The sequence below is a fragment of the Diabrotica virgifera genome, chromosome 7 (assembly GCF_917563875.1).
Source record: "Diabrotica virgifera virgifera chromosome 7, PGI_DIABVI_V3a".
Lineage (NCBI taxonomy): Eukaryota > Metazoa > Arthropoda > Insecta > Coleoptera > Chrysomelidae > Diabrotica > Diabrotica virgifera.
The window spans coordinates 92,785,011-92,812,298 of NC_065449.1; the positions used below are offsets into that span (position 1 = coordinate 92,785,011).

Here is a 27,288-nt window from a genome sequence, read left to right on the forward strand (position 1 = left end):
AGAATTACATTCTGCATATGGTTTTAGTTTAAATAATAAGGGTAGCATCAAAATAAGTATGCCACAGAGCCAAAATTACTTATTCCACGTGTATACAGAAAAAGGATAATATTTTTCAAGAACCATTATAATTTAATTTCCTTTAAAAATAAAAACAAAAAAAGGATACGATCGGAATTAGGCGTTTCCAACCAATTGGGGCACACCCTTCTGGTGTGCTAGATGTTATTCAAGTAAGTAAAAAAAACAGTGTCCTCATACGCGGATTATTATTTTTTAGGTAGACTTAGGCATACTTTTACCTCTCTGTTTACTTTAAGCTAAGCAACTTTGTTCGCCATAGTCTTAGGCCAGAAAATGAAGCTGAAAAAATGGCAAAACCTACCAATTTTTTCGTCCAACATCGATTTGTACGAAAATTTTGAATTAGGCTCATTTCACTCTCTAGTTTATTTTCTATATTGAGCCGTTGTACGCTTTTGGTTTTTTAAGGGTGAAAACTACCCCTAATTGTAAAAAATTATAAAATAACATTGTAAACTTTAATATGGTCAACATTTGGTTTTTTTATTAATAACGATTGTTTCATGCTTTACGATATAATATAATATTTCAACCCTTAAAATCACCCTTGTTGGAGCTATATACAAAAAATATTTATTGATCCTAAAAGAATTATTTCGGCTTGCATCGATTTGCATAAAAATCTTGGATTTGGATCATCTCACCCTGTACTTCATATTCTATATCATGCTCAAGGGCGTTGATTATTTTTAGGGATGCAAACACCCCTTATTGTGAAAAATTATATAAAACCATTGTAAAATTTAATATGGGTAAAATTTGGTTTTGATTGGTTAAATAATGATTGTTTTATGCTTTAGGATCTTGAAGATCCTAAAGACCTGAAGGTTTTTGAAGAGCTATAAGACTATGTAAATTAAATTCCGTAAGATTCCTTACTTATTAATTGGGGTGAGTTTAAAGGGCTCGAATAAAGGGGTTTTTGCTCGTAAACATAGGTTTTAAACAGCTATACTTCACTAAATATTCACGGTAATGCACAGTTGAATTTTAGTCATTAAAAAAGGTATAATTTACTAATCATATCATTTTTTCGTATCTCCAGTATTTTCGGAAATATTTTGAAATAAAAGGTGAAAAATACGAAATTGCAAAAAATCAATTTATTTTTAAACTCCAATTTTTTTTTAAATTAGGCCTTTTAAATAGGTTAAACTTCTTGGGTGTATTTATAATACGTATATAAAAAGAATAGTTGCAGAATGGCGAAGATCAATTTTAATTGGTAGGGTAGTTGTTTTTACGGATTTTTTCGTAGAAAAAAGTAGGTACCGACTTAATGTTGATCATAAGTCGCTGAATTTTTATGCTAGAGACTTTTTTTCTTTTTCTTTTTAAAGGTCTAACCATATAGTACTTGAAAAAAGATTTTGTTAGTTTTCCTCGAAAAATGCAAAATTTTCCCGTTATTTGGCTTTGAATATTTCAAATTATGCCTTTGACGAAAAAAGTTAACCTTTAACATGCCGTATCTCGGTTTGTATTAGTCTTAAAAAAATTATAAAAAAAAGGATTTTGTTTGTGTTTCTAAAAGATACAATTTTGATATTCACAGTTTTTTTGATTAAATGCCAATTTTTCGAGTTATTCTCAAAAAACCATCTAAAAAAGTCGATTTTTTCGTCCAATATAATTGTTACGTTCAACCGCGAATAACTCGAAAAATATTAGTTTTACGAAGACAACGTAAAGAATATTTGTTTCTTAGAATTACTTTTTACATCGATGTCCATGGTTAAAATGTAATGAAAAATTCTAACCCCCGAGATAGGGTGGCAACCACCACTAAGGTTTTAGCGTACAGCGGCATGATATAGAAAATATCTTTGGGCTATTCCCTACCTTCTGTGAAAATTTCAAGTAAATCCATGCTGGACGAAAAAATTGCGAGCCAAAATGCTTCATTTTCTGGCTTATCTGCACGAAAGAACATTGCAACAAGAAACTGTATCGTCATTTTTATATCGCAATCGTTACCAGAATAATAATTCCCAAAACTATAAAATATTCAATATAAAACATGCCACCAGAAAATAATTGAGTATAGACAAAGTCAATTGATAAAGTCACTGATATACATAATGACCAAGATGAATGATGCACCCTCACGATACACTTAATCCTTGGAAATTTGTTTATACTTAATAGTTGAACACAGCTAATGTGTTCAACTATCACAGAACACAAAAGCCACCACAACTTTGAGACCAGTTGAATAGCCCAGTATTTTGTAAGCTGAGGTTGTACACGCTATCAAACTATTAAAAAGTAAGAAAGATCCAGGACCAGATGATATGTATGCAGAAACAATTAAGTTACTTAATGAAGAAAATGTAGACATTATTGTGAAGCTCTTTAACGATATCTACGATACGGGCCAGATTCCAAAAGATTGGCTTCGCTCTACATTTTTCTCCCTATCCAAAACACCACATGCGAAATTCTACAGGGACCACCGATAGATAAGCCTAATGAGCCACTTTTTAAAACTTTTCTTGAGAATACCACATACAAGATTATTTAAGAAATGTGAAGAGGTCATTGACTGGAGTCAGTTTGGTTTCAAAAATGTACTTGCACGATAGAGGCGATCTTTAGTATGCAAACATTAATTCAGAATTGTTTAGATCAAGTAAAGGGTATTGTTCTCTGTTTTATCGATTATGAGAAAGCAATCGATAACGTGACACACGAACTAATGATAAAATATCTTCAAGAGTTGGGAATGGATGCCAAGGATATAAGAGTTATCGCCAATGTCGGGCTTAGGGTCGCCATGTCGTGTTGGGTCCTTAAGGGACGGAAAGGGAGCCAACTATTGGAACTATGGAAACACTGACTCTAAACTATACTTTTATTTAAAGGTTTACAACATCCATAATCGTAAGGTTAGGAAGATGTTGTTTCGCGGGGTAGTCGTTCAGACACCCATCTCGCACAAATGCTCACTATAATAACAATCTACTAAAGAAATATTTAGGCTCTATTTTACCCCTCTTCGGGTTTTTATATCAATCTTTATTTTGGACTTTGAAAGTAAACGGTACGTGAGTATCGTTACTTACTAGCGAGGTTACCTAAACAAACTCCATCAATCAACCTTCGCTTTGTTTGTGATTATAGAAACAACATCTTCTGTTTCGACCTAATTATGCTTCATTATATACATATTTTGGATACATATTATATTATACAGTAAGGGTTTTTTCCCTTACTGTACACTGTATTGGAACCAGACAGCAACAGTACACCCTCAAAATTTCAACGAAAATGACGATTTCTCAATAAAAAAGGCAAGGTTACAGTGGCGGCTGGTCAGGGTCGGCAGTGCCGACCCACACATTTATGGACACATTATAGATTTTTTTAAATATTTAATTTAATCAGAGTTGATGATATTCGTTTCTGTGAAATAAAAAAAATATCTGTGAGATAATACAGACTAAATTTTATTCATTGTTTTTAAAAGAATTCGATCGATCTCATACGTTAAGTGATCCCTGTGCGATGTGCGTAAGAGACTTTTCAAAAATGATCCCATAGCCATGCACCCGATTGCGATTGTGTGTTTTCGGCAAGCCGTCCCCAGATTGAAGATTTGCTTGTAATAAGAAGCTATGGAATATTAGCCGATAGGCAACCAATTATACATTTCCCGTATCTATTTGAATGGCAAGTACGGCAGAAACCAATCTGCGCCGAGCGGTGATCTGCAAATGGTAGCAAGGCACGTACCTTGCTATCGCGCTCGGGATAAAATTATGAAATAGGTTAGTAGGTAGTTTTACGTCGTTTAATGATTGATGTAATTTTTTTAAGTTGTTAGGAATTACCATTTAGGTGACAGGATGAATCGGAGGATTCGTTACATCAAGTTAATTATATAGAACAAATAAAATTGTTTAACAAATTTTCTAATTTACTTTCTGACTCGAAGACATTTAGCGGCGTACCTAAAACAGCACAGAATGAAAGAATCAATTAGTAGTTACATTTTGATGCTTTTCGGTAGAAGTAGACGAAACTACTGATAGAGGTAATATGTCATTCACAAGTATTGTATCAATTGTTCTTCGATACGCGTTACGTTTAATATTTATGAGAGGTTTTTAGGTTTTCAGAGGTTTTGAGTAGAAGCCATAAGACAGAATATATTTTCGGTGTTTTAAAGAACATATTAAAATTTTTTGATATCAAAAATAAATTGGTAAGGCAAATTTATGACGGCGCTGCCTTGATGTCCGGTGAATTGTATGGTCTCCAGGCAAAAGTTAAAACTATTGCACCAGGCAAAACTATTATTTACTCACTGTTATAAGTCATTGACCTCTTTGACGATTCAAAATTTAAAAGTTACGCCAAAGAATTTTCAAAATATCTATTAGACAAGTTCATTAAAAATTATCCATCATTCTTTAATCAAATAAAATAAGAAAATGAATTAACAGGTTTATATACTGATCCAAATATTTTCGGAAGGTGGGATAAGTTACAAAAAAATTTGTATAATTTTAATTCATTAGGTGCAACAAACTGTTCCCGAAATTAATAAATTATTGTGCTCAAATGTGTGCAAATTCTTCCTCAAATGAACGGGATTTCTCTTGTCTCAAAAGAGTCAAAACGTATTATCGAAACACCATGAAACAAGAGAGAATGTCAAACTTGTCTCAAATTTCAAATGTCAATAGAAAAAAACTTCTAAAATCTCTTTAAAGCAATAATAAATTTTACAATGACGTTATAACCCATTTTGCTACTTCGAAACAACATAGACTAAATAGACTTAATTTATAAACAGGTTTAGGTTCTAAATTTATAGAAAAAAACAAAAAAACAAAAGAGTAAAAAAAATAAAAAAAAAACAAAAATTAAAAATCTCCTATGAAATTGAAGTCTTTTAATTAGATCGCATACCTATCTGAGGAGACAAAACCTTGCCGACCCTGTCCCTAAAGCCACGAGCCGCCACTGCAAGGTTATATACAGTTGAGTTCGCGAGACTTTACCCGTGCGTCATCATTTAAAACATACGAAATAAGTCGGAAATTTACTAAACGCAACGGCAAGTGGATATTATTCCGATCACGGGTTATAGTATAAAATTTGACGTTATCAAATAAATAGAATGTCAAATTTGAAAGCTACAGCTACATTTGAAGTAGCTTAATAAATTATTTTATTATCATTGATTAATAAATAAATAAACAATTTATAAAAGAATTCAATAACATATTTTCTTTTTGTTATTTTATTCACTTTGGCGGAACCTTAAACACAAGCATTCAACTGTGTCAACAATGAGGTTAGCTTTGTATGTTGTCAAAATTTATCGTAAAATAACATAAACTTATTACAAAATTTCTAACTCCAATATAAAATTAGTTATGAAAACAACTGTTTGTATACTATAAAAAAACTTCAAAATGCAAAAATTCGACAAAATAACAGCAAAAAATTCAACAAACTGACAGCCACAAAAGTAAACAAACCAAAACGTCAGAAATTGTACTTAAAATATGTGAAGACATCCCCAATCGTCTTTCTTTGTACACTGAGTCTAAATCGTTCATAAAAATATACTACATTCGCTCTCGCGAGATTTTTTTTGACACTGACGTTAGTAATTTCTTTTTTGAAAAATTCAGTTGTCAGAAGTGACTGGAAATTACTGCAAAACCAACGCACCTGCTCATATCCAATATTATTAATAGTAAACAGACATAAAAATAACATAAACCTTACGCCAATCAATATTTATTTATTTAAACCATTATAATGTATTGATAGCAAATGAGAAAATTATTGATTGTACAAAATAAAAATATTTTGTAGAAATAAACTTCACAAAATTTTATGAGATTAGTAGACACTCCCACTATTTCTAATAATTCTTCTTTTTTTAATGAAAGATTAAGTTGATTTGAGTTGATTTTAGCAGTTAATAGTGTGAGGTAGGAATTTTTGTGTTGTACGTTTCCTATTCCGAATGTCTCAAAAAAAATCTCGCGAGAGCGAATGTAGTATAACATGTGTCTTTACTTAATAACAGGCGGCAGCTGGTTTGTCATTAATTTCAAGCGTGGAAGAGAATGATGCTAAATAAAAAGTATGTGTTTTATCTCGCCAGGTATTAATGACGCACGGGTAAAGACTCGCGGACTCAACTGTACTTTCTCCAATGTTGTTAAACTTGGCCATACGTAAAAAAGGCAGAAGCAGTGGCCAACTCTAATAAGGATATTAAATTAAACGGCATATTTATTAACCACATTAGGTATGCCGATGACACAGCGGTAGGGGCAGATAACATCGAAGATCATCAATACCTTTTAAATGATCTAACTCTTATTGCAACGGAGCTTTGGGTTTGAAAATAAATATTAAGAAGATAAGAACAAAGATTATAGATAGAAATAATAACTCAAACACAAAGATATATGCAGCTGGAGAAGAAATCGGACAAGTCAGATAGTTCAAATACTTGGGATGGGAGAGTTGGGACACTAAGACTGAAATAAAGAGTAGAGTTGAACAAGACAGAAATGCTTTTTTGAAACTTCGTACATTTCTGACTGATCGCAATTTGGATTTCAAACTGAGACACAGGATGCTAGAGTGTTACGTTTGGTCTGTTCTCTTGTACGGAATGGAAGCATGGAAGTTAAAGGCCAGATCTATTAACACCAATAAAGTTTTTGAAATGTGGCGCCTGTTCGAATGCTTAGAATATGAAATGGGGAAGTATTAACAAGAGCGGGTTTCCAGGATGGAGAACTTTTTAATTATGGAAAAAGTAAGAAGACTGCATATTTTCAACGAAAACTTTTCGTTTATAAATTTGCAAAAGTCTGTGTGTTATTGCGTTGCCGCTCCTGCAATACTGAGATCAGATTTATCGATGGATTCTTATGTAGTTTTTTCTTCTAAATCCAAATCTGAAAACGGCATTTCGATATATCTAACCGTCTTCGAGATAATCGACCTCAAAGTCTAAAATGTGACGTCACAATCCGGTTATCTCCTACAGACGCACTAAACGTCATGCGTCAGCTCAAATGGTTGATTAGGAAGTAGGCTACTTTTTTTTTTAAATCTCGATTTGCCAAGCATAGGTTATTTACATTTGAGTTTGACACTTCGTGAATGTCAAACTAAATTTTAAATTAAGTATTAATAAAACATCAATGACATTTTATAGTGAATTTAATTATTATATAAAATAAATAAGATGTTCGAAAATACAATTTGAGTATAAATATTTTAAAAGCAATAATTTATTAACAGTTTTAAAAAGGTTTATACCAGTATAAATACGGCCTCCCCTTTATGATAAATGGACTGTTCCATTTGCTATAAAATTAAAATATTATGTATACCTAGTCGTTCCCTAAACTCGACACAACTGCCTAGTGATTGTAGAAGGTAATTTTTTTGTTTTTTGAGAATTTTGGCGAAATTGGCAAAATTACTAATTATTTAGTAATAATTATTAACTATTTAGAAATTATTTTTTTGTCGAATTGGCAAAATTATTAACTAAAATCACTAGCCAGTATTGTGTCTGTGTACATCCTTCTAATGGAAAAAAATAAAATGAAGATTTTTCTCAAATTATGGATACCAAGAACATTTTCATTTATAACTCTTTTATTTTTAATTTGACAAATAAAAGTTATTCTTCATAAAAAGCTCTTCTTGTTCTAAGATTTATGATGCAAGCGTGTCCCAAAAGTAGGGGAACAGTCGAATATTTCGCGAACTAAACATCGGATGGAAAAACTGAAAAATACGTGTTCAATCATTTTCAAAAATCTATCCAATGACACCAAACACCAACTCCCACTACACCCCCTGGAGGTGGGGTGGGGGGTAACTTTAAAATCTTAAATGGAAACGCCTAGTTTTCTTGCAGATTTGCATTCGTTACGTAAAAGTAAGCAACTTTTATGCAAGACATTTTTTCGAACTGTGGATAGATGGCGCTATAATTGGGAAAAACTATTTATCATGATACCATAGGTAAATTATAGAAACGGTCTAATATCTCGAGAAATACACTTCCAAATAAGAAACCAAAAAACAGGTTTTTAATATTTTTTGAAAACCTATCGATAAACACTAAACATGACCCTCCAACTCACCCCCTGGAGGTGTGGTGGGGGGTAACTTTAAAATCTTAAATAGCAACCCCCACTTTTTATTGCAGATTCGAATTCGTCATGAAAAATTAAGCAACATTTATTCGAAACATTTTTTAAAAATGCTGATAGATGGCGCTAATAAATCGTATTTTTCCAATTAAAGCGCCATCTATCAACAATTCTAAAAAATGTTTCGAATAAATGTTGCATAGTTTTTCATGACAAATCCGAATCTGTAATAAAAAGTGGGGGTTGCTATTTAATATTTTAAAGTTACCCCCACCCCACCTCCAGGGGGTGGGTTGGAGGGTCGTGTTTAGTGTTATTCGATAGGTTTTCGAAAAGTATTAAAAAAATTTGTTTGGTTTCTCATTTGGAGGTGTATTTCTCGAGATATTAGACCGTTTCTATAATTTACCCATGGTATCAGGATAAATCGTTTTTCCCAATTATAGCGCCATCTATCCACAGTTCGAAAAAATGTCTTGAATAAAAGTTGCTTACTTTTACGTAACGAATCCAAATCTGCAAGAAAATCTAGGGGTTTCCATTTGAGATTTTAAAGTTACCCCCCACCCCACCTCCAGGGGGTCTAGTGGAGGTTGGTGTTTAGTGTCATTGGATAGATTTTTGAAAATGATTGAACACGTATTTTTCAGTTTTTCGATCCGATGTTCAGTTCGCGAAATATTCGACCGTTCCACTACTTTTGGGACACCTTGTATAAAATTTTATTAATTTTATACGAGGTATATAAAAAATATGAATTTCGATCAAGAGTAAACTACCTTTATAGTTCATAACATTTAAATTAGAATGATATAATTGCACATTAAAACATAATTATTAATTCTAAACTACTTTTCATAATAGAAATTTTCCATATTATGAATTAAAATACGTAAATATACAAAGTTTTCGTTATGACAATGCTCGCATTTTCAGCTTGTTTGATTATGTAAAAACAAAGAAGACTATATGTTTGGGACACATAGACATAGGAGAACGATACATTATTCACTATTCAACAACTAGTTCTCGAAGGAAAGATAGATGGCGAGAGAGGTCTTGGACGTAAAAAAATGTCATAGCTACATAATATTTGACAATGGACCAGAATTCACTGCTGTGAAATGCTTCACAATGATGCTAATAATTGAAGAATTTAATTCTGACTATCTAATATCTCACCTGACAAGACAATGTACGGTGGACGCCTACGCAGAAATGCACGGCACCGTAAGGAGAAGAAGAAGAAAATAATTTGGAAAGTAAAACCCATATAAGGTTAAAAGCAATAAAAAAATATGAAAAAAGTATGTTTAAGAAATGCTTTTCTTTAGTTACGAGTGACTAAAATTAAACATATTATAATACAAGCTGAAAATGCAAGCATTATCATAACGAAAACTTTGTTTATTTACGTATTTTAATTCATAATATGGAAAATTGCTATTATGAAAAGTAGTTTAGAATTAATAATTATGTTTTAATGTGCAATTATATCATTCTAATTTAAATGTTATGAACTATAAAGGTAGTTTACTTTTGATCGAAATTCATATTTTTACCTCGTATAAAATTAATAAAATTTTACATATGATGGTTGCATCATAAATCTTAGAACATGAAGAGGTTTTTATGAAGAATAACTTTTCTTCGTCAAATTAAAAATAAAAGAGTTATAAATGAAAATGTTGTTGGTGTCCATAATTTAAGAAAAATCTTCAAATATTTTTTTCCATTAGAAGGATGTAATTGCACATATCAGACCATAATTTTTTATACCAAACAATATTATTTCATATACTGTCGGTTCGCTAAACTCAGACACAACTGGTTAGTGGTTTTAGTCAATAATTTTGCCAATTTGGCAAAGAAATAATTACTAATTAGTTAATAATTACTAAATAATTAATAATTTTTAAAATTTTGCAAAATTCGCAAAAACAAAAAATTACCTACTAAAATTACTAGCCAGTTGTGTCGAGTTTAGCGAACCGACTATATTTTAATATCATAGCAAATGGAACAGTCCATTTATCATAAAGGGGAGGCCATATACCCGTATAAACCTTTTTAAAGCTGTTAATAAATAATTATTGTTTTTAAAATATACTCAAATTGTATATCAAATGTCATTGATGTTTTATTAATACTTAATTTAAAATTTAGTTTGACATTCACGAAGTGTCAAACTCAAATGTAAATAACATATGCTTTGCTTAACAAATTGAGATGAAAAAACTAGCCTACTTAATAGCAACGATTTCAGCTGGACGTGTAATGTGTCGGCAGAAAATAAAACTATTGTGACGTCACATTTTAGACTTTGAAGTCGATTATCTCGAAGACGGTTAGAAGTATCGAAATGCCGTTTTCAGATTTGGATTCAGAAGAAAAAACTACATAAGAATCCATTGATAAATCTGATCTGAGTATTGCAGGAGCGGCAACGCAATAACACACACACTTTTGCGAATTTATAAACGAAATGTTTTCGTTGAAAATCAACTAAAAAGCAAAAAATAAACAAAATTGAAAAAATCTAACACATTCGTCAAAGAAAAGCGTGGCGCGTCTTCATCGAATAAACGGTTTTCGCACCACGTTTTTCTTTAACGAATGTGTTAGATTTTTTCAATATTTTTTATTTGCTTTTTAGTTGATTTTTCTATATGTATAATTTTAGTCACTCGTAACTAAAGAAAAGCGTTTCTTAAAAATAGTTTTTCATATTTTTTTATTTTTTACTTTTTAGTCTTACACCTTTCAAACATTAAAATATATCGTCATGTTTATTAGAATATGTATAAAACATATGATGTACAAACATGATAAGTAGTCGGAATCGGCAAAAATTTTTAAACTTTATTGTTTATTTATGAAGCATAACGTAAACAATTAACGTAAAAAGTGAAATTATGTATAGTTCATATAATTAGCTACAATCTGTAAAAGTTTCAAGTTTCTTCATTGTAAAAAACGAGAGAATTTAAGCATTTTCCGTTAAATTCGTTTTTTTATTTAAACAATTAATAAACAAAAAAAAAATTTTATTGACTATTCGTGTATTTTTCCCGCGAATGCATAATATGTCTGCAAATTTTTGGTCATTTGCATTGAAGAAAAGGCAGTCAAATTAACCTCCAAAGATTTGACCCAAACGATTGAACTAAAGAAAAGCGTTTAATAATTAATTAATACGACAAAACGAATTCTAATATTAATTGTAGCACAAAACGTCTCTACAGGTGGTTTTTCTAAGACTAAGATAAAAACACGTTTTTTTTTAATTCGAGTTTTGGTTGAAGTTTTGTTTCGTATCGTATTGAAATTTGACACGAATAAACGCCGATTAATATATAAACAAATATATGAACGTTCAAAATTTGAAACCTTATTGTTTATTTATGAAGCATAAAACAATTAACGACAAAAGTGAATTTATGTATAGTTTATATCATTAGCTACAATCCGTAAAAGTTTCAAGTTTCTACATTGTAAAAAACAAGAGAATTTAAGCATTTTCCATTAAAATCGTTTTTTTTTAATTTAAATAATTAATAAACATAAACATATTTTTTATTGACTATTCGTGTATTGTTTCCGTGAATGCATATGTCTGCAAATTTTCATTCATTTGCATTGAAGAAAAGTCAGTCAAATTAACGTCTAAAGATTTGATGTCAACCATTGAAGTAAGGAAAAGCGTTTAAAAATTATTTATTTATGGAATTGAGTTTATGGAAATTCATGCATTTTATATAGTCCAAGTAATGAAGCTTAAAATAGGACAAAACCTCGAAATTTTTACAGAATGGATCGATTTGCTTGAAAATTTGAGAATAAGTAGTGGATAGTCCAAGGATCAAAATCTATATCATACCGAAAGGCGCTTTTACCATGGGGGTGGTTGCCACCCCATCTCGGGGGTGGAAATTTTTTATTATATTTTAATCGCAAAAGTTGGTAAAAACGTTCATTCTAAGCAAAAAACGTTCTATACATTTATTTGATAAAATTAAAGTGTAAGTTTTATATCGAAAAAATCAATGTTTTTAAAAGTTTTCTGCTACTAACTCCAAGAATTTTCGTTTTATCAAAACAACTTCACTTAACAAAAATGTACCGTTTGAAAAAATTAACAGAATTTGTTTTTTAAATTTTCTTTAAGACCAATAGTAATCGAGCTATACTTTATTATATGTTGGCTCTTCTTTGTCAAATTCTAAATATTGCAGTTTCAAAGTCAAAAGACGCGAAAACTATCCATTTTTCGAGGACAACTTGTTCAAACTAATTTGAATGACATTCGGGTGATACAATTCATTGGGGCGAGGAGGATTAACTCCCGTAAGCAGGAATCACTCCACCCCGCTTCAATGCTCCAGAACATAAACTTACCCCCCGATAGCACTCTGATGCGCTATAGGGGCTCTCAATCAGCAAAGTGCTTATCATATGAGAGTCTTGGGTACACGGACTCCCGTATGAAATCCTACCCCGATCAATGCAGGCCAGCGTGAGGCGCTCTATTCCCGCTATCTCTAGTGACTTATCTTCGCTCTGGGCTATGTCCAGTTCGGTGACTCGGCGCTCAGGTGACTCCGCTTCGGTGACTCGGTTTTTTGGGTTTTGTTACTAATATTTTTTTTGAGTCTTTCGCCTATTGTTAATATTTTATTGATTTGTTTAGTGGCTGAAGCCGTTTTTAAGTTTATTATATATTTTTTTTGAGGGATGTTAAAACTAATTTAAAGTACTTAAAAATATCTATCTTCAGAAATAAAAAAAAAGTCTCTAGCTCAAAAATTAAGTGACTTATAATGAAAATAATGTCAGTCCCTATTTTTTTCAGCGAAAAAGTGATCGCAAGCAACTCCCTAATCACCACCCTAATTAAAATTAGTCATTGACCTTATTTGGTCTTTTTTATTTATGTATTATTAATAGGTTCTTGAAGTTTGACTGGCTTAGAATGATTCGTTTAAAAAAAATGGAGTTAAAAGCGAATAACGAATTTTTGTAGTTTGGAAAAAAATGGCCTTTTCTTCAGAATAGCAAGATTAGCATCAAAGATACGAAAAAATGTTTAATTATGAAATTGTAGCTTATTTAATTCCCAAGAACATGGTTTGCAAACACTTTTTCTACTGCAAAAATTGAGTGAGCTATTGACAATTAAAACTTCTAATTACATGCAAAAACCACCTTTACCAACCCTTTCAAAGTCACCTCTTTTTGCGACTGAGGATTTTGAAAATATTTAATATTAAAAGGCATATGGATCTTGTAAAAACCTACAACATTATTTTTTACCAAACTTTCTAAGATAAAAAATAAGAAAGTTACGGTTAAAAAATCAATATATTTTTTTGAAAAAAAAAAAAAGAAGAAATCCAATTGGAATCATAATAAAGTAAGTTACCGATGTTTTTAGTCATGGGCTTTATTCATTCTTATTTATTTATGTATTATTAATAGATTCTAGATGTTTGACCGGCTTAGAATGATTAGTTTTTAAAAAACTTGAGTTAAAAGCGAATAACGAATTTTTGTAGTTTGGTAAAAAATGCCATTTTCTTAAGAATAGAAAGATTAGCATCAGAGATACGAAAAAATTTTTCAATATAAAGTTGTAGGTTATTTAATTCCCAAGAACTTGGTTTGAAAAAATTTTTTCTACGGCAAAAATTGAGTGTATTGTAAATGAGTATATTATCGAAAAACATTGATTTTTTCCATACAAAACTAACACTTTCGATAGCGAATAAATCGAAAACTATTAATTTTATCAAAAAAATGTATAGAACATTTTTGCTTACAATGAATGTTTTTATCAACTTTTGCGGTCAAAATATAATAAAAAATTTCCACCCCCCGAGATGGGGTGGCAACCACCCCTATGGTAAAATCGCCTTTTGGTATGATATAGATTTTGATCCTTGGACTATCCACTACTTATTCTCAAATTTTCAAGCAAATCCATTCAGTAAAAATTGCGAGGTCAAAAGCTTCGGTTCCTGGACTAATAGTACACAAATGATTTTTTGTAAATGGTTTTTGTGATCTTCTCTGAAACCTATCTGTTATGACGAATAATAATATATTCATGTTATGGCATTTTAGTGGATTAACATATTTTACTGTACTTTATTCATAAAATCAGCAGACAGAATATTTCAATTTTTTTTTGTATCGTATCTAAAATCAGTCACATCTTGGTCCTTCCTAGGACGTACTAAAACCCAGCTAAGTGTTATCCTTTTCAAAGCCGAAAAGAAGTAAAAAATAAGAACCGAAGAAGAAGAGGCTCCATGCACTTACAAAATTGAAAACATACATTTAATATCGATTTCTCTTGTTCGCTAATAATACAAGTCCTCCGGCAAAGACTGCTATCGATTTGATCACGTGCCCTGGCTCCGTAACTGCGCATAGCTATGTCCTTCTTCGGGATTTTCAGACGTCAGACATCCTGAAAACAGTACGATTTCAGTTCGGTGCATTTCTTTTTAAAATGTACGAAATCTTGGTTTTTAAAGTTGTCAACACTTAAAATCCGTGATAAGTGAATACTGGTTGTACCCTCTATATTTGTTTCTTTCTGAAAAGGTAAGAATTTCCGTTTGTAATAAATTTATTGGTACTTTTAATGTAGTTGATGACTAATGCGGTAATACAAGGGCGTAATGTAGTAGAACTTTTTATTGCGTTTTTCGAAAGATTTTTTTAACAAGAGTCAACATTGGGTATAAAATCAAATAAAATTGTTTTAAAAAAATTCATAATATCTATTAATTTTATAAATTTTAGATTTATTTAAACATGAATTTCAGAAAGAATTTCCACTATATCTGTTTATTTTTTAGTATAAAATTGATTTATTTTACAAAACTGCGCATCAATTTAAACTAAAAATAATACAGTCTTTATTTTCAACATTATCATCATAAAGTGACGTGAATACTAGATTTACAAGAAAATTAAAATGACGTAAATTTCAACTAAATAGAAATGATTTTTCTTATGCTAGGTCAGTCTGTTCCTTTGATTTATAGTTAATTGAGTCTCTTGCTTTATCTTACATCTGCTTTATTGATCTGGGTTTGTATATTAAAGAAGATCAAGTTGTTAGTGGTGGTCGAGTTCAATATTATAAAAATATCTGAAACTGAAACTATCAAAGTATAGTTTCCAAAAACTTTAAAATGTTTATATTTTGAAGTTGATTATTTATTTGTAAATATTTATTAGAAATTTGGATAGTCATCCACTTATATTACATATAGATAAATAATAATAGCATTTAAGCATTTTTATAGACACATAGAATATAATCATGGAAGGATTTCTTAAAAAATACACCTTTTAATGAAAATTTTATTAAAAAACATTTTAAAAATCAACTTTCGTAATTATCCGCTTAAGTTGTTTAACTTTCGTTTTTTTTTTGTTCAACATTTGAGTAAGTCACACTAAGAGGTATCTATTTGCACAATATTATTGGTATGGTTGATAATATAAGGCATATAAGGACAATATTGGTGATATTATGACTTAATCTTGAAATCATTTTTAGAAATATAATCTCTGAACTATTATCGGTGTAATTCCGTCTTTATAAAAATGTAAAATTAAAGTAAAAAAAGTAAAAAATGTTTGTTAAATAAATTTCCTATTCCATTTTTGATCTTATTTTTTATTTATTGGGTTTTCCATAAAAAATCTTTATGCTATACTGATTCGTACTGTGTCATGTGGAGCTAACATGTTTTGAGATAAGCTATTATCTTATATAACAAAAGAATCGATAAAACATTGAAGCAAGGCTACATAATGAACCCAAAATTTATAAAGAAAAAGAAAGTTACACACGAGACTAAAATAAACGTTTTCAAATCGATATTTAGACCTACGCCAACAGATAAATCTAAAACTTGAATTATGCATTGAAAGCAATATTAAAGCTTGGATTTTATGCAATTAAGTTGGGATTCTAGACTCAGAAATTTGGAATAAAAGGAATCGGAAGATAGTCCAGAGAAATACGGAAAAATACCCTGTTGGGGACTTTGACCCGCCCAGGTATCTGACAAGTTTTTTAGTTTTATGGACCTTGTTAACCAAAACTTCTATGTTTTCTACAGTGGGTCCGGTAGACTTTTTAAATTATTAACAATTTAATGCCAAAATGCACTGTTTTAAGAAATTCATCTACCAGCAAGAAGAAAACATTTTTTACGAATTTCGGAGGTAATTAGTTGATAAAATACATTTTTCTCCAATTTAGCACTCCATAGGAGCCTTAAAAATGTCACTTTAAAGTACTGGGTGCTTTAAAATTTTTAAGGCACTGCAGTTAAAAGTAAAATGTCAAATTTCCTAAAAAATGTCACTTTAAAGCACTGGGTGCTTTAAAATTTTTAAGGCACTGCAGTTAAAAGTGAAATGTCAAATTTTGAAAGCGAACGTCAAAATATTTATATTTCATTTATTAACATTAATATTAACAGTACAATTTGCGCAATTAAAGAATTTGCGTTTGTAGAAAAAATATTGTATGATATACGTGTTAAAAGTACATTTTTAAGGCACTCATGTGAATTGCAGAATTCGCTTCGCTCATTCTGCAACCTTCAAATGCGAGTTGATGATTAATGCGGTAATACAAGGGCGTAATGTAATAGAATTATTTATTGCGTTTTTTCGAAAGATTTTTTTAACAAGAGTCAACATTGGGTATAAAATCAAGTAAAATTGTTTTAAAAAAATACATAATATCTATTAATTTTATAAATTTTAGATTTATTCAAACATGAATTTCAGAAAGAATTTCCACTGTATCTGTTTATTTTTTAGTATAAAATTGATTTATTTTACAAAACTGCGCATCAATTTAAACTAAAAATAATACAGTCTTTATTTTCAACATTATCATCATAAAGTGACGTGAATACTAGATTTACAAGAAAATTAAAATGACGTAAATTTCAACTAAATAGAAATGATTTTTCTTATGCTAGGTCAGTCTGTTCCTTTGATTTATAGTTAATTGAGTCTCTTGCTTTATCTTACATCTGATTTATTGATCTTGATTTTTATAGAAGATGAAGTTGTTAGTGGTGGTCGAGTTCAATATTATAAAAATATCTGAAACTGAAACTATCAAAGTATAGTTTCCAAAAACTTGAAAATGTTTATATTTTGAAATTGGTTATTTATTTGTAAATATTTATTAGAAATTTGGATAGTCATCAACTTTATTACATATAGATAAATAATAATAGTATTTAAGCATTTTCATAGACACATAGAATATAATCATGGAAGGATTTCTTAAAAAATACACATTTTAATGAAAATTTTATTAAAAAACATTTTAAAAAACCAACTTTCGTATGTATTTGCTTAAGTTGTTTAACTTTCGTTTTTTTCTCAACAATTGAGTAAGTCACACTAAGAGGTATCTATTTGCACAATATTATTGGTATGGTTGATAATATAAGGCGTATAAGGACAATGTTGGTGATATGGATTAATCTTGAAATAATTTTTAGAAATATAATGTCTGAACTATTATCGGTGTAATTCCGTCTTTATAAAAATGTAAAAGTAAAGTAAAAAAAGTAAAAAATGTTTGTTAAATAAATTTCCTATTCCATTTTTGATCATTCCATTTTTGATTTTTGATTGTTTATTTATTGGTTTTTCCATAAAAAATATTTATGCTATAATGAGTCCTGTGGAGCTGACATGTTTTGACATATGCTATTATCTTTTATAACAAAAGAATCGATAAAACATTGAATCAAGGCTACACAATGAACCAAAAATTTACAAAGAAAAAGAAAGTTACACACGAGACAAAATAAACGTTTTCAAATCGATATTTAGACCTACGCCAAAAGATAAATCTAAAACGTGAATGTGAATTATGAATTAAAGGCAATGTTAAAGCTTGGATTTTATGCAATTAAGTTGGGATTCTAGACTCAGGAATTCGGAATAAAAGGAATCGGAAAAATACCCTGTTGGAGACTTTGACCCGCCCAGGTATCTGACAAGTTTTTTAGTTTTATGGACCTTGTTAACCAAAACTTCTATGTTTCCTACAGTGGGTCCGGTAGACCTTTTAAATTATTAACAATTTAAGGCCAGAATGCACTGTTTTAAGAAATTCATCTACCAGCAAACAGAAAACATTTTTTACGAATTTCGGAGGTAATTAGTTGATAAAATACGTTTAAAGCTTGAAAATGGCGATTTTTTAATGTTTGTTTACTATTTTTTTGCTTACAAATCTGTAAAAAACCTAAGAAATATTAATCTCTAATAAATGTTGATAAACACTGTAAATGAGAGAGGGAGTTATTCTATCCAAAGAATTTAAAAAATTAGAAAAATAATTTCTAACATTGGAAAAGATCCTAAAAACAGTACGATTTCAGTTCGGTGCATTTCTTTTTAAAATGTACGAAATCTTGGTTTTTAAAGTTGTCAACACTTAAAATCGGTGATAAGTGAATACTGGTTGTACCCTCTATATTTGTTTCTTTCTGAAAAGGTAGAATTTCCGTTTGTAATAAATTTATTGGTACTTTTAATGTAGTTGATGACTAATGCGGTTATACAAAATACAAGGGCGTAATGTAGTAGAACTTTTTATTGCGTTTTTCGAAACATTTTTTTAACAAGAGTCAACATTGGGTATAAAATCAAATAAAATTGTTTTAAAAAATACATAATATCTATTAATTTTATAAATTTTAGATTTATTCAAACATGAATTTCAGAAAGAATTTCCACTGTATCTGTTTATTTTTTAGTATAAAATTGATTTATTTTACAAAACTGCGCATCGATTTAAACTAAAAATAGTTTTTTTTATATAATGCAGTCTTTATTTTCAACATTATCATCATAAAGTGATGTGAATACAAGATTTACAAGAAAATTAAAATGACGTAAATTTCAACTAAATAGAAATGATTTTTGTTAAGGTCAGTCTGTTCCTTTGATTTATAGTTAATTGAATCTCTTGCTTGATCTTACATCTGCTTTATTGATCTTCGTTTTTATAGAAGATCAAGTTGTTAGTGGTGGTCGAATTCAATATTATAAAAAATATCTGAAACTGAAACTATCAAAGTATAGTTTCCAAAAACTTTAAAATGTTTATATTTTGAAGTTGATTATTTATTGTAAATATTTATTAGAAATTTGGATAGTCATCAACTTATATTACATATAGATAAATAATAATAGTATTTAAGCATTTTCATAGACACATAGAATATAATCACGGAAGGATTTCTTAAAAAATACACATTTTAATGAAAATTTTATTAAAAAACATTTTAAAAAACGAACTTTCGTAATTATTTGCTTAAGTTGTTTAACTTTCGTTTTTTTTTTCAACAGTTGAGTAAGTCACGCTAAGAGGTATCTATTTGCACAATATTATTGGTATGGTTGGTAATATAAGGCATATAAGGACAATATTGGTGATATGACTTAATCTTGAAATAATTTTTAGAAATATAATGTCTGAACTATTATCGGTGTAATTCCGTCTTTATAAAAATGTAAAAGTAAAGTAAAAAAGTAAAAATTGTTTGTTAAATAAATTTCCTATTCCATTTTTGATCATTCCATTTTTGATTTTTGATTGTTTATTGATTGGGTTTTCCATAAAAAATATTTATGCTATAATGAGTCCTGTGGAACTGACATGTTTTGACATATGCTATTATCTTATATAACAAAAGAATTGATAAAACAGTGAAGCAAGGCTACACAATGAACCAAAAATTTATAAAGAAAAAGATAGTTACACACGAGACAAAATAAACGTTTTCAAAAAAGTGTGGTTCAAATTCAATTCAAAATCACACAAAAGTGTGGTTCAAATTCAATTCAAAATCACACAAAAGTGTGGTTCAAATTCAATTCAAAATCACACAAAAGTGTGGTTCAAATTCAATTCAAAACATTTAAAAAAAAGAGTGAGTCATCCATTCTACGCGTAACATAAGCAGGAAAAGATAGATAGAGAGAGTGAGAGAAGAGAGAGAGAGAGAGAGAGAGAGAGAGACAGAGAGAGAGAGAGACAGAGACAGAGACAGAGACAGAGAGAGAGAGAGAGAGAGAGAGAGAGAGAGAGAGAGAGAGAGAGAGAGTGGTGGTCGATTAGTTGTGTTATTTTTAATAAAATAATTTTCACCCGCGGGAAGGGATGGCATCCACCCCCAGGGTAAAAGCGCAAGTTGGCATCATGTCACCTTTGTTCCTTGAGGTATCCTCTAACTACTCATAAATTTTCATGAAAATCGATGAAGGTTCAACGAGATCGGAGATGAAAAGCTTCAGTTACTGCACTAAAAATAATTTATATAAATATACTCGTAATGTCATGAACTATTATCAGTGTAATTCCTTTTTGGCAATAAAAAATGTTGTTTCAAGAAATTTCTTATTTCATTTTTGATCTTGACTTTTTACTTACTGGTTTTTTCGTAATAGTCCAGAAAGCCACTGCGCATCCGCTAGGAAAAATATTCTAATTCGGATTTTTTTCACAATCTTACTCAAAAAGGACTCCTTTTAACAAATTTGCATGTTGCCAGGACCAAAAGGTGGTCAAATATTTTTTAAACGTTTTTTTTTGTTTTTTTCCTAAAATTATTTCTTTTGCATGGAAAAAAGTTTTTTTAGGTTTTTTGGATCATTCTAAACAGAAAAGGTCTTTAGTGACTTTTCTCTAAAAATGATAGTTTTTGACAAATAACCGATTAAAAATTGAAAAATTGCGAAATCGGCCATTTTTAACCCTCAAAAACTATGTGAAAACTGAAAATTTGAATGTTACAAGGTAGGTAGATATTCTTTAAACATTGATTGATGAAATCCCGAAGAGTTTTTTGCAATACAATATTCAAAACTCCTTTGTTTTTTAATTGCTAATCAAGCGTACGCGACACTATTTTCCACCGACAGTATGGTGCAAATGAAAGGAATACATTCGTTATTTCGTAAACCGGCGACTTTAAGGAAAAATCCCGAAACAGGTCGATTTTTATTTTTAAGTTATGATATTGTGGCATATATGGTATACTAGTGAAGTCATCCGTCGGGGCGTGATGACGTAATCTATGATTTTTTTAAATGAGAATAGGGGTCGTGTGGTAGCTCATTTGAAAGGTTCTTCAATTCTCTATTCAGTAAAGTAAAGATTTACATAATTATTTATACAGGGTGTCCTTCTACTTCTTTTTTTGTCAAATAATTTAATGTAATAAAATTTTTTTGGACACCCTGTATAAATAATTATATAAATGTTTATATTATTGAATAGATAATTGAAGAACCTTTCAAGTGAGCTAGCACACGACCCCTATTCTTATTTAAAAAAATCATCGATTACGTCATCACGTCCAGATGGATGACGTCACTAGTATACCATATATGCCACAATATCATAACTTAAAAATAAAAATCGACCTGTTTCGGGATTTTTCCTTAAAGTCGCCGTTTTCCGAAATTACGAATTTATTCCTTTCATTTGCACCATACTGTCGGTGGAAAATAGCGTCGCGCACGCTTGACTGGCAATTAATAAACAAAGGAGTTTTGAATATTATATTGTAAAAAATTCTTCGGGATTTCATTAATCGATGTTTAAAGAATATCTACCTACCTTGGTAACATTCAAATTTTCAGTTTTTCACATAGTTTTTGAGGGTTAAAAATCGCCGATTTCGCAATTTTTCAATTTTTAATCGCTTATTTGTCAAAAACTATCATTTTTAGAGAAAAGTTACCAAAGACCTTTTCTGTTTGGAATGATTCAAAAAACCTAAAAAAACTTTTTTTATGCAAAAAAAATAATTTTAGGAAAAAAACAAAAAAAAACGTTTCAAAAATTTTTGACCACCTTTTGGTCCTGGCAACATGCAAATTTGTTAAAAGGAGTCCTTTTTGAGTAAGATTGTGCAAAAACTCCGAATTAGAATATTTTTCCTACCGGATGCGCAGTGGCTTTCTGGACTATAAAAGATTTTATGCTATAATGATTCTGTACAGCTGACATGTTTTGACATATGCTATTGTATTATATAACAAAAAATCGATAAAACATTGAAGCAAGGCTACATAATGAACCAAAAGTTTCTAAATAAAAAGAAAGATACACACGAGACTAAAATAAACGTTTTTAAATCGATTTTTATACTTACGCCAACAGATAATCTAAAATGTGAATATATGAATTGGAAAGCAAGTTAAGCTTGAATTTATGCAATTAAGTTGGGATTCTGGACTCAGGAATTCAATTTAAATCAAAGAAATCGCAAGATAGGCCAGAGAAATCCAGTAAAAAATTACCCTGTTGAGGACTTTGACCCGGCCAGGTACCCGAGAAGGTTTTTGAGTTTTATGGACCCCGATCCCTATGTTTTCTGCAGTGGGTTATGTGGAATTTTTAAATTATTAACAATTTAATGCCAATTTCAAGAACTGTTGTCTACCAGTAAAAAGTCAAACATTTTTAACGAATTTGGAAGTAATTATTTTTGATAAAATATTTAGAGCTTTAAAATGGCCATTTTTGAATGTTTATTTACTAATTTGTTGCTTAGAAAACTAAAAAACGTAATAAATCCTAATTTTTAATAAATGGTATTAACTATTGTATAACATAGATACATATTGTTCTCTATTCTACCGTTAGGTGTCGACTGACATTGTAAAAATGAAGCTACAACATTGATATTGCGTGTAGAGTTGGGTCTTATGGTGTTAAAAATGTGGTTACAATTTCAGAGTGATTCGTCAATTAGATGTTATTTAATTTTTTTATATCCAAAACAGCTTTTTTATGCAATAACAAGTCAAAAAAAAATTAAGAGAGTTGTTCTATTGAAAGAATTTAAAAAAAGTTAATTTCCAACATTGCACAAAAAAAGCAATTTTTTGTTTATAAACGATTTGAATATATTTTTTTGCCATTCCCCGGAGAAAACTATTTTTTATAATCGGAAAGCTGGCAAGTTTAAAAAAGTTGTCCTACGATTATTCTAAACGAAGTTAGTCCTTTTTTTCTAATCCGCGCTATCGAAAAATGAACGCGGATCTATACATCGAATTCCGATGTATAGATCGCGAAATTCAAGATATTGTAAGATGGGGAAGGCAGCGCAAGAGGATGCGGTACAACCGTGTAAGACGAATGGATGAGAATAGACTCTCAAAAATTGTCCTAGGAAACAACCCGCCCGGTTCAAGACCCCCCGGAAGACCATCTAAAAGATTGAAAGATCTCCAAGAAGTAAAAGAAGAAGAAGAAGATTATTATATTAAACTGTATTTCTTTTTTGAAAATGAATTTGTCATTGGTTTTAAATCTTTCTACGTCTGGTGCAGTATTCTACATTAAAACTTTATCAAAACGGCTTGTGGCTTTGAAATTGTTAAGAATTCATGTATTTTTAACATGAAATGGAACGTTCTTGGCGTCGCGCAATATATTTTGTATGCGGTCTTGCCGTCGTGCTCATTTTTCATTCCCGTTTCTGTGAATAGGTTTTAAAATATAAATATGTAAAAAATCTCTGAATTACAGTTATGGAAGCAAGTAAAACATTATGTAGAGAATAAATATACAATATGAGGCAAACACTTGAATTATATCAGAAACTAATAGAATCACTTTGAAACTTGTTTTATAAGAGTTGTGTAATAGGGGCTGATTCTCACTTTATATACTGTAAATATTTTTTATGTAATACCCCTTAATCCTGAATTTAACCAGTTCCAATTTATGTTAGATTTTGTTAAGGCTGTATGACACTATGCATTTTCTTGTATCATTTCTAATATCGTTTCTGATATCGTTTCTTGTATACATTTTCTTGTATCATTTCTTGTACGTACATTTGTGCCCTGTATGACACTATGCAAGTTCTTGTATCGAAAATTGTATGAAATTCGGCACGTGATTGGTCGATATTTTGTTTGTCACCCCGTGTCACGTTATGGTAGTACTGCATCTACATCTACAGCTGATTTTAAGGATTTTATAAAATTTATAAACTTTTAATTAACATTTGAATGTTTTTTTACCAGAATTTTACGTTGACTGTTTGAGGTTGATTATTTGTGTTTTTATTTTGTTTTGATATATTTGTGCTAAAATATTTGCATTAGAATTATCTTCAGTTTGATCCAAATTAGGAGCTATTGTATTTTGTAAAAAATTATGCACCATGAAACCTAAATTTATAGTTTGAACTTTACTAGGAGCTAAATATATGGTTATTAGTAGAACAGTAGTCCATACCAAACGGTATATTAAGTATCAATATACGATTTATAAATAATACCTACAAAAACACAAATAAATTCATCAATACATGATCCCATTTTCATTTCAGCCGCCATTATGAGTAAGTAATTATGACATTTTAGATGTTTTACCAGCTGGTTTTACGTTTTTGCTCTTTGCGCAGAAATTGGCGCAGTTCTTGTACAAGAATTTGTGTCTGACTCAAATTCTTGTATCGTTTCTGATATCGTTTCTTGTATCTGTGTATGACACTATGCATTTTTTTGACATATCAGAAACGATATTAGAAATGATACAAGAAAATGTATAGTGTCATACAGCCTTTATGTTCTCCGAACGTAAGATCATTTTTTATGTAAAAGTTTAAATTCAACGTTTTTTATCGCCTTATATTTGTTGCCAGTACTCAAAATCGAAATTTCATGTTATACGCTGTGAGCTTCGCTGGTGTCGCTCCTGGCGGATTACTAATCAACTTTCACTGGTAATTTTTAAATTTATTATTTAATTGTTATCGCTTAATATTTACAACGCAAAAAAGTAATTAAATTATAATCGATTTTTTTAAGATTTTGCTAATCATTTTGACGTTCTATTGATAAAATATGAATTTCTTACTTCGGATACTTTCACAATTATCGTATAGATGGCGTTAAGATTAATATATTAATTTATAATTAGATATTACGGAACATTAAAAAAACTTAAATTCAGTATTTAAAACGTATTGTATATTTAAGGTAAAAATATATAACACAGCTTTGACAAACTAATACTTTTTATGATTAATGTTTTTAATTTTAATTTTAAATTAATCACTTTGACATTTATGTCAAATTTCCAGTAATCGTTTACAGACTTGTCACTACTGGCGCTCGAGAATTTGTAAATATCCCTTCTACGTACGACCTCACAGCGTATAGGTTCTGAAGATTATAGGCTCTATCAATGCAAATTCCATAGCGACCGATCAATGAAAGTGATAAATTTTGTTGATCTCATATGAATCGTAAAATCGCGCAAAGTTTATTTATTCTTTATAGAAACGGACTTCATTTTCGGGGTCGGTCAGATAGTCATGCGGCCGACTTTCACTGTGAGGTACGTGAATTCAAACCCGGTGAACGGAAAAGCAAACAGGCTAACGCAGCAGTTTAAAATTCTAATAAGAATCTGAGGTTTAGACTGGATTATGCTGGTGTCTAATTGACAAACGGGGGAGCAGTACGGCAAGGGATAAGGGCTTGCAGCTCAGTGTTACACCTCCATACTCCATAGATCCCTACCGAAAGGGCGTTGACGGCTAATATATCGGTGTGTATATATATACTTCATTTTCGATAAAATGCAGAAATCGCATGTAAAAGCTGCATACTTCACCTTTAACCCCATGTAGTTGATATAAATTTTATTTAAAAAATTGATTTTGCGCTCGTAACTGTCATTCAAAATCGTCCGTCTTTTTAAGCGTCGTTTCTGAGAGAATGGTTCATTCTACACAAAAATTGCCAATAAATTTTTTTCAATATCACATCAGCTACATTTCTTGTTTTAAACATTTTTTGTGTGGGGTATAGATTCTTGTTTTTTTTTAATTTGATGGCTTAATTAGCTAATAAATTCATGGTAAATCGATGTTTTCCTCTCCCCCCCCCTAACGAGTGCGTTGTTTAGTGGGAAGCTCGTATGATTTTTAAAGGTTTATGGCATCATTGGCTCTGCCAAAGCCATTTTCAAAAAAAAACAAAAAAAATGGCATTCATTTTTGACGACTGGACTAGTACATAATATACGAAAATAATTATTTATATGAAAAATTTATAAGTACAGTATTTCTCGTGATCATCTTTCAGTGCGTCACAGTTTTTCGATTTCTTTCTAACGCATTAAATTGTATGTGACAGAAAAAAAGGCACGTCGGTGATTACATTTCGTCGGTGACATTTTTATAACATTTATTCTAGTTATTCTAGTTGTCGATAGATGGCGCCATAATAAAAACATATTTTTTTTTAATTAGATAATAATATTACAAATATAATCTGTATAATTTATAAGACTATACAAATGCAAGAAACACATTTGATTTGTTTTTATTCCAAATTGAAAATAAAATGTGACAACTGTCAGATTTAACTAAAATGTCATGTTAGAATAAATGTCATAAATGTGTATTATCACGGACTTACCCTTTTTCCTATCATTTGTTACGCACTGAAAAATGATCATGAAAAGGACAATAAGTAGAAGAGCGGAAGACGAATTTTTAAGTGCTGAAATGAAACATTTAATTCCGTTAGGTACTACTACATATTTTCTGTGTATGTATTTACTATAATACAAGCACTAGAAGTAAAAACCAATTATATACGAGTCTACCAGCCTAAATTATGTTCCCAATCTCCACAGAGTTTTTCCTCCTTAGTCTGGAGCCATTTATTATCCTCTTTTATATATCTGCTTGGATTCTCGCTTTAAGAACTTTGACCTCCGATTTAATGGATGTTTTTCAGTTTCATTTCGAGATATTTTATTATGGTTACGTAATCTGCAATTCTGATTTGTTAGCTTATTGATGTGGGTGGTCAATTTAAACAAACTAACAAGACACTATATACTATTATAGTGCAATATAGTAATTCAATTATTTTTTATGAAAATCTTCCGAATAGATTTTAGTAAATATACTTCACTAGAGTTTTTCTTTATTAT

General features: G+C 30.2%; 1 protein-coding gene across 8 annotated transcripts in view; it reads left to right on the top strand.

Moving 5' to 3' along the window:
* Window positions 1-27,288, top strand: part of LOC114335103 (kinesin-like protein unc-104) — a 380,719-nt gene that overhangs the window by 61,269 nt on the left and 292,162 nt on the right. For 5 of the 8 annotated variants that reach the window (XM_050655713.1, XM_050655716.1, XM_050655717.1 and 2 more), the window contains exon 1: window positions 14,692-14,846. The exons of 1 other annotated variant lie outside the window; for it this stretch is intronic. The gene's annotated coding sequence lies outside the window, so the exon portion shown is untranslated. Of the gene's footprint in view, window positions 1-14,690; window positions 14,847-18,677; window positions 18,799-27,288 lie in introns of those variants that run through there. 2 more of the 8 variants (XM_050655720.1, XM_050655715.1) reach the window with 2 other exon arrangements.